This window comes from Choloepus didactylus, chromosome 3, assembly GCF_015220235.1.
Source record: "Choloepus didactylus isolate mChoDid1 chromosome 3, mChoDid1.pri, whole genome shotgun sequence".
Taxonomy (NCBI): Eukaryota; Metazoa; Chordata; class Mammalia; order Pilosa; family Megalonychidae; genus Choloepus; species Choloepus didactylus.
This window is the reverse complement of record NC_051309.1, coordinates 148,041,117-148,050,157: the sequence shown is the minus strand read 5'-3', so window position 1 is coordinate 148,050,157 and position 9,041 is coordinate 148,041,117. Positions and strand designations below refer to the sequence as shown.

Below are 9,041 nucleotides of genomic sequence, written 5' to 3'. Positions count from 1 at the left end.
CCCAGGCCCTTCTCAGACCCCTTCCTGCCCCAGAGGGAGGAAGGAGTGACAATGCCTACCCATGAAGAAGTGGCAAAGCAGGGATGTAGGGCAGAGTGGCTGGTTTTCACACTAGTGGTTATCCTAGTGAGACAGCTGAGGTGGGACAGGGCAAATATCTGCTCAGCAGGCTCATGAGCTAAATCAGCACATGTAGGAACCACAGCTGGTCCTGTGGTCTTATGATGAGCATTTCCCAAAGTAGCACTGCTGCAGGACCTTAACAGGGATCTTGCACTTTGGACTGGCCAGAGATGGTGAGGGACATAAGTTGGGTGTACTTGGCTTTATCTAGGCCCAGGATGCATGGCCTCAGAGAATTTGAAGATGGGAGTGATAAACTCCACCTTCAGACCTATACAGTGACATTTTTTGTCCTTCCTTCTTGTTCTGGTTTGCTAATGCTGCCATGATGCAAAATACTGGAAATGGATTGACTTTTACAAAGAGGGTTTTATTTGGCTACAGATTTACAGCTCTATAGTCATAAAAGTGTTTCAACTAAGGCATCACCAAAGGATACCTTCAGTGAAGAAAGGCCAATGGCATCCAGAACATTTAACAACTGGGAAGGCACGTGGCTGGCATCTGCTGGTCTCAGGTTGTGTTTCAAAATGGCTTTCTCCAAAATGTCTCTGGATTTCTCTTAGCTTCTCTGGAGCAAACTCTGGGCTAGCGTCTCCAAACATCTCCAAGCATCTGCTTTCAATGGCTGTCTCCAAAATGTCTCCCCCAGCTGCTCTAAGCTCCTTCTGTCTGTGAGCTCTTTTATAGGACTCCAGTAAACTGATCAAAACCTACCCTGAATGGACAGGGTCCAATCTCCATGGAAACATTCAATCAAGAGGTCATACCCTAATCAGAAAGATTAATAAATCTGCCTCCACAAGATTGGATTAAAGAATATGGCTTTTGGGGGACATGATATATCCAAACTGGTACACTTCTTTTCTGTAGATGAAGTTCTTCAGGAGGTTGATACACTCTTCTCATAGGTGTAGCATCTGGCCATCTCCTGTAGTATGATCAGGAAGTTGACCTCTTCAAGAGGGTATCTTGTCCTCACAGCCTTGCTGCAGGAAACCAGGCATCTGCTTGGCTAAGCCCACAATCTCCTGAACTGAGATGATGGCCAGCTGTGTTAATCTGGCAAAGTGCTGTTAGTAGGCATTGTGGCACTCAGGATCTGTACTCAGGGGCCAGGATGTAACTTTGGGCTGTTCAGAAAAAAGAGGGTTTGTTGCATTACAGCTGAGTCACCAATTCCTAGACCACTAATTCCTGAGGTGCAGTCAGCTGGACACTCTTGCCTTCTGTGGAGTGCAGGCTGCCCACCTCTGACCCTCCAGGGGAAGCCCTAGGTCCAGAGGCTGGGCTGCTGCTGTCCTCCAGCCCTGGGAAGACTGCTGCTGCTGCTGTTTCCAAATCTTCTTCTGTATCTGTTCTTCAGAGGGGCCTACATCCTTGCATTTTTGCAGCTGTGATTGCTGATGTTTATGCTGCCTGAAGACCTCTATCTGACAGATCTCACTGCCCCAGCAGAGCAAGTACCCAATCCTGCCATGGATCACACTATGACAGAAGCCCTTTCACCTTTGCAAATGAGCAGAAACCAGAGGACTTTTCCTAATATAGGTGACACAACTCATGACTTAATATCTTTGGAGCCAAGGTCCTTTCACTAGAGCTCTGACTCCTCCACTTGATCTGGGATGACCACGCTGCAAACTGAATCTGTCTCAAGTGTCTGAGACATCAAAGTTGGGCTACAACTCAAGACCTGCATTCTTTACAGAAGGTGATGAAGAGGATACACCTAAGATTGAGGGGAGGGTGGTACATTTCTAGGCAGAGGTTTATCCAGGGAACTGGTTATTCAAAGAACATGGAAGGCATTGTCTTCTACATGCCAGGGTATATGATGGTATACATGAAGTATGGCTAATGAGGGACACTTATCTGAGCCTTTGTTGCCCAGAGTTTTTATTGGCACTTAATCACATATTGCCTGAGTGGCTAACTTTTAGTCTCCAGCTCCTGCCAGAGGTCTACCTAATCCCTTTAGTCATAAGTTCCTCCTAAGATTGTGGAAAAACAATGTGTCCCAAAGCTCCCATTGCAAATCACATTGTTAAATCCCATGCAAACATGAGAAGACAAGACATGATAAGACCTAAAAGTCATCTCTGAGTGGAGGTACCACTAATTCTTTAGTACACTGGAAATGAAACTTTAATCAATTTGATCTTGTTAGGTTATGGTTGATGCAATTTTTCTTCTTGCCATTATCATGGAGCATAGAAAACAAATAGGGATGCTTTGTGAATACCCTGAATTCCAGACACACATCCCCTACTCCACATTATGTAGCAGCAAACTTGTCTATCCAGGGTTGATTATCTCACCAGTATATTACCTATTTCTTTGCTTGTTGATCCATTGAAATGAGGAATGAATCTGCTCAGTCCTGATTGATGCAGATTGTAGGATTTCCCTTTTAATGTGGACCACTGAAACAGACACCTGATTGTTTTATTTAGTTTATTTCATTATATTTAACTGATATGTAGTTCAAGACACAAAGTCACTCTGTGCTCTGTGAAGCACTCAGGTTCTACTAAGGGCCAGAAACATGAAAGCATTTATAATGTAATCCAAATACACTTAAAACTCATTTTCTTTTATTTTTAAAATAAATTACAAAAGTACTGTGGTCATGGAGATAATTTGGGTGACAAAGATACAAATTCATTAAACAATGCAAATTTTTGCTGATGTTGCAACCAAAGATAACTTCTGCTGGTCTCCCTGATAATGATTCTGAATTTCACTCTTTACTATTTTCAGTTTTCATCATATTTGAACATGTGGAACAGTTTTTCAATTTAAGATTTTTCCAGTTAAAATTTTTTCTTAAATATAATATTTTAATATTTAATAAATTACAATGTTTGATTTAGATTCAACTTCTGAAGTAATTTCACCTTATTTAGACTTCTGAAAATTATTTTGCTCTTTAATTTATGCCTTTTTTTCAATATCTGCATAAAACTTTCTATGACAAGTACTTGAAACCCTTTCTTTGTTCTTATTTTTAAATACAGTTAAGAGCATATTTGAAAAAAAATCTATCTTGTAGTTTTAAAATATTATCTCTAAGTAATTATACTTGCTTCAAATTATTATCATCAAATTATTAAAAAAACAAATTTAATAGCTAAAGTAAATGCTGAAATTCTGCCACTTTTGTCATTTTGAGAAACTTAATTGTGATAGTCTTTCTTTTCAAACTAATTTTATAAAGCATAACTTATTCATTTATCTTACCTTTTTCAGTCTATCAGACATGGATGAGAAATTTAATTCACACATGGAATATTAGTTAATATTAAACAGGAATTTATTTTGACATAATTATAGGATGAATTCCATGTATTTCCAAAGCTGTTATTCTCCAGCTTTTCACTATTTCCAAACTTCCCATCAATATTCCTTCTGTATGGTTAACAGTCACTGAAATGGAATTCCAACTCTAACTGTACATATACATCTTAATATATTTTATATTTTCAATCATGCAAAATATTCCATAATTGGTATTGCATGTTTAAAGGGTTTTATTTTATCTTCCAAAAAGTGATAAAAATTATTAAATCATCATAGTGGTAATTTCACCTACTTACTTTTTAACTAATTACTTTAGGTTTGCTAAACCAATTGCACAGTTTTGTTTTCTTTGGATTCAAATGATGCTCAATTATTGATTTTTAACCACTGAAAAAGGATCTGTCTTTTGTCTAATAATTTAATTTTGTGAATCCTTAAGCCAGACTTATATGAGTGACCAGACTAGAGTGAAACTGAAAGAGTTACTGGGTCTAATTACCTTAATATAGGTATTTCCATATGCGTTTCATAAGACACTACAAAATAATTCAAGATTTAAAGTGGATTAGAACATTTCTCATTCAGTTGCTTTACTTTGGGTCATACCTTAAAGGCTTAGGATAAAGGCATAAAGTTAATTTAAGAAGACATCTAAACAAATAAAACCATAAATATACCCTGAACACTGAAACTTGAACAAATGTGAACATTGAAAAATTTAAATAATTTTGCATATTATAAAGGAAATAAAGCCTCAAACCACTTAAATTATTACAGCTACTTATCAAAGGTAAATGATGTTCATCTCTTATATATTTGGATAATCATATTTTTTTCTTTCACTTCACCAAATTAGACATGGCTTATTTTATTTATTCTTTTTAAGAGAAAACAATCTTGGGTGTCTTTTGCTATTTGAATTGTTTGTTTTGGAACTATGGTAGTGAAAAAATGGGGGTTTCTCATATTTTTTCCCAAAACAGGATCTAATATAAAGAGTTCAAATAAAGAAGAATGAGACAAAGTTGAAGTTAGAATCATATTAAGCTCTTTTCACTAAACATCCAGGAGCCTTTGACATCCTGTCATTATCTTAGAAATTCTTAAAAATGTATTGTAAGTTTATCTTTTATTTTTCTTTTCATATTGTAAGAAGAGTCTCTTGGTTTATTGTTCAGTATGGTGCCAACAACTTTAAATTTCTCAAGCTTTATGGATAATTGAACATAACATTAGGAAGGATAGTAAAAGAACAGCCAAAATTTATAATGTGTGTGTTTGGTAAATGCCTGGCACTCTGGCTTCACACATTTCACCTTAACAACCCTCACAAGTAGGCAGATATACCAACTATCTCCATTTTAAAAGAGGAAACTGAGGCACAAAACAGTTAAACAGCTTTAAAAAGTTTGCATACCAGATAAATTGAAAATTTGAAACAAAAACTAGGATGTTTTCTCCAGACTTTTCTAAAGTCTTTATCCCCAAAGATTTCACAGTGAATGGGTGTTCTGTCAGCATCCAGTTTCATGACTATTTTAGAAAGTTACAAAATTTTTCTTTGATTTTCTTTGTATAAATTATAAATTGGTAATATTTGAAACATCTATTTGCTTATGTCTGTGGATCGTTGAAATTCATGGATCCATGAAATTCAGGGAAGGTCTAAACAAACCATCCTCCCTGCCAGTCTCAACACAAGGGAAACTGAATGATTGAAAAAGAAGAGTTGAGGTGATCCACTGACAGTTAGCTCTCTTTTCTTTCCTACATTTAGTAGACATCTGTCTGGCTCCAAACCAGGAATGCAGAATTCCTGTGAGACAAAGACCTATAGTATTATCTTATTTTCTTGATATGACTTTCTGACTTGTAGCAGCACTGGCTTTTTGAAAATGTGTATTTTCTGATTACTTTTATATAATTTAACCTGTATTTTTCAGAAATTAAAAAGTCATGCATAAAAATGGTAATAGGATTTTGGATCTCTTACATTTTGGAACAAGTGAAAATAATGTTTTGGACTCTTTTCCTAATAAAAACAATAAAAGTAATCCAATTCTTTAGTTATTTTAAAAATGAATAAGAAAACATTGCGAATGTATGCTTATGTGACAAGATGATCATAAGATGCAAAATGAACTGTGTTCTAATGTCAGACTCCCAAGGGATCTTGACACCATGTCACTATTTATTCTTTGCTTTGTTTGTTGTTGTTTTTTTTTTTTTTTTCTAGAGAATGAATTATGGATGAGGATAAACAGCATAGGGATATAAAGAAACAGCAGACATAACTTTGATGACAACATTTTTGGCATATGTAGCTACCTTCTGATGTTTTTCTAAGCAGGTTTCAGACGGAAAGGAAAAATAACATATCAAGTTAAAAAAAAAAAGATGAAAATGATAAAAGTAAAAAGAATTCCACATAATTATCTCTGGTCAAAACATCTGTGTATAACTTCTGGTAGCTTCTTGCTTGAATCTAATACTTAAGAACTTATTTTATTAAAAATTTTTTTCCTGTACTATATAAATAAAGTCTGGTGGAGAAAATGACATGGAATCCACTCTAAAATTGGTTGAAGCAGGGAACAAACACCTTCCAAACTGTGAAATTCAGGTATAAACCAATCAGTGTCCATTCATCCTGAGGTAAAGCCTGTATAGGTGATGAAGAAGTCTTCTGCTGTGGATGTTTTTAGTATGACAGAATTAGGTAACTGTTTATATATTTCATAAAATAATATCTAATATGGATATACAAATAATTAAAATAATTTAAAAATAAGTTAAGTGTCATTAATATATAATGTCTTTGTTTCATAATCAATGTATAAGGTTAGAGAAGTTATAGGACACTAAAGCTGCTTCTTATCTCACACTTAATAAAAGGTACCAAGTGTAAAGCTTCATAAAAGATATGTAAGTAAAATAAGGTGATTATGTTATATGTGTAAATGTCTGTGCCTGTGATAGGGAGAAGTAGTGGGAGTGGTTTAAATTAATTAAAAAAAATAGACAAGTTTCCATGGAGTAGGTAGCATTGTACTGAACCTTTACAGAAATGTAGCGGTTCTAAAAATAGACATCATTATAGATTGAATTATGTATTTAAATTTAATATTATCTGCATTTAGTGGGTGTGAATCCATGGTAAATAGGACCTCTTGAAGATGTTATTTTTAGTTAAGGTGTGGCCCATCTAAATGAATTTGGGCTTAATCTAGATTACTGGAGAATTTATAAAGAGCCAGAAGCAGGGAATCCACAGGAACCCAGAAGAAAAAGGAAAGGCCATCACCATGTGGTGGGAAGCTGGGATTGAAGCCAAGGAACCCCAAGGACTGAGGCAAGCCAGCACCAAAATACAGTAGACATTGGGAGGAAGGAAGACTTCCAGCTCCAAAACTGAGAAAATCAATTTCAGTTGCTTAAGCCTACCTATTGTTGGTATTTGCATAGCAGCCTGGAAACCTAAGACAGACATAATAACTGTCCAAAAATATGCATTGAATGCATAGTTTATTATGCTGGTTGGGAGCTGTTATGTACCCCACAAAAGGCCATGTTCTTATAATCCACCCCTGTGGGATCAGACCTATTGTAGGGTGAGACTTTTTGAGTAGATTGTTTCCATGGAGATGTGACTCAGCCCATATAGCTTGGGTCTGAATCCCCCTGCTGGAGTCCTTTATGAGAGCATAACAGACAGATGAAACTCAGAGAGCTTGGAGAAGCAGAGAGAAAAGTACTCGGAGACTTTTGGAGACAGCCATTTCGAAACCAGGGCCCAGGAGAGAAGGACCAGCAGATGTTGCCATGTGTCTTCCCATGTGACAGAGGAACCTGGGATGCCAGCAGCCTTTCCTTGTAGAAGGTATCTACCTCTTTATGCTTTAATTTGGAAATTTTCATGGTCTTAGAACTGTAAAACTGTAACTTAATAAAACTCCATTGAAAAAGCCAACCCCTTTCTGGTATATTGCATTTCAGCAGCTTTAGTGAACCAGAATAGTCATACATAAGTAGGTTTCTTCTTCAGTCATATTTTCTTCATTCCTCTGTCTCTGAATTTCTTGATGATTAGGATCTTAATGTTCAAACAGAAAATTTAAACAATAAGTAAATTTTATGGAGAAAGTACTATCCCAAAAACTTTCCTCATGAAGTAAACAGCCTACTGGCAACACCTAATTGAGGGAAACATAACATTGTTCTACAGTCATTAGCTATCTTATTTTCCATCTTTATTTGGCACTGGGATTTTTGCATATAAAACCAATCATACAGAGTGGGGAATATTATTTAGTATTTCCTGTAATCTCACTGTCATTTTCATATATGTAAACATAATATGCTTCCACTAATGTAAAGCATAGGCTATTTTTCCCTACTAATAACTTTCTTTTTTACCTCGGTTGTGACACCTTTATTTTGATCACAGATAAAATTGTTTCCCAGGGATGCTGTCTCTTAGTTTTTATGTCTATAATGAAAATACATGAGCAGTTGAGTTCCATGGGAAGAAAGAGACAGACAGAGGAATCACCTTGCTATAAATGATGCTGTATCATGATACTAGCAACTTGTATCAACTGACATCTGAATGGGCTACAAAAAGTTTTGCCAGACAGTTTAAAGCACATCAATATGAAGTATATGCTTACATGTTAAAATTTACTAAATGTCATTATTGCTTTTTTTTCAATCTTGGTAAATTCATTCCATATAAATGGATAGGTGGAGGTATTTATATTCTGAAAAACACATTTTAAGTTGTTTTTAGCAATCAAGTTTAAAATAAATATATCAATTTTAATTATTTATTTGATTTTGTAACTTCCTGGAAGAGCAGACAGATAAAAAATAAATAATTATCAAGCCTGGAAATGCTATTGTGCTAGGTAATATTAGGAGTTCAGTAAGGTAATAGGCATGATATTTTCCCTTACAAAACTTATAATTTATAACAAGATAAGATTTCTACATACAAAAATATTATCATCAGCATTAGCTTAAGTATGATGTTGATGACTATAAATGTTACAGGAATTCTTAAATGAGTTTTATCATTTCTGACCAAAATACTTAAATAGAATTTTAGCAGTACCTTGATGAGAATTTTGTATGAGAATAATAGTTCAAATGTAGAAATAGTTATTTGATCATACATGGTAAAAATATTTTTTCTAATCCCTCACTACAATTTCTGGCATTGTACAAACCATGGCAGATGATGGCAACTGAGAACATGACTCAAAAAAGAAGAGAAGGCTGAATCCCAATGACTTTTTTGTCAAAATAATGTTCAGAGATGCATTAAGAAGACCACCTTTTTTGCATCTGATTGTTCAACCCATATATTCATTTTAACTCCCTTCTGTAATCCCAGAAAACCAGACTAGATATGGCTGAAAATGAATGGATAAAAATCAAGAAACATTGAAGAGAGATAAAGAATGGAGCTCTAGGGTACAAAGAAAAAATGTTAAAGTAAATAAGGAACCACAGAAGGAGACAACAAAGAAAGCAGGAATTTAATCTAAGACCCAACAGAGAATCTTAGAGATGAAGGCATAAGGATTTGAACCAATTAAGTACTGGCTATTTTA

General features: G+C 35.2%; 1 pseudogene; it reads right to left on the bottom strand.

Annotated features, from left to right (window-relative positions):
* Nucleotides 1–1,082: 1,082 nt before the first annotated feature.
* LOC119530478 lies at nt 1,083–3,945 on the bottom strand (annotated as a pseudogene).
* Between the last annotated feature and the right edge of the window lie 5,096 nt (nt 3,946–9,041).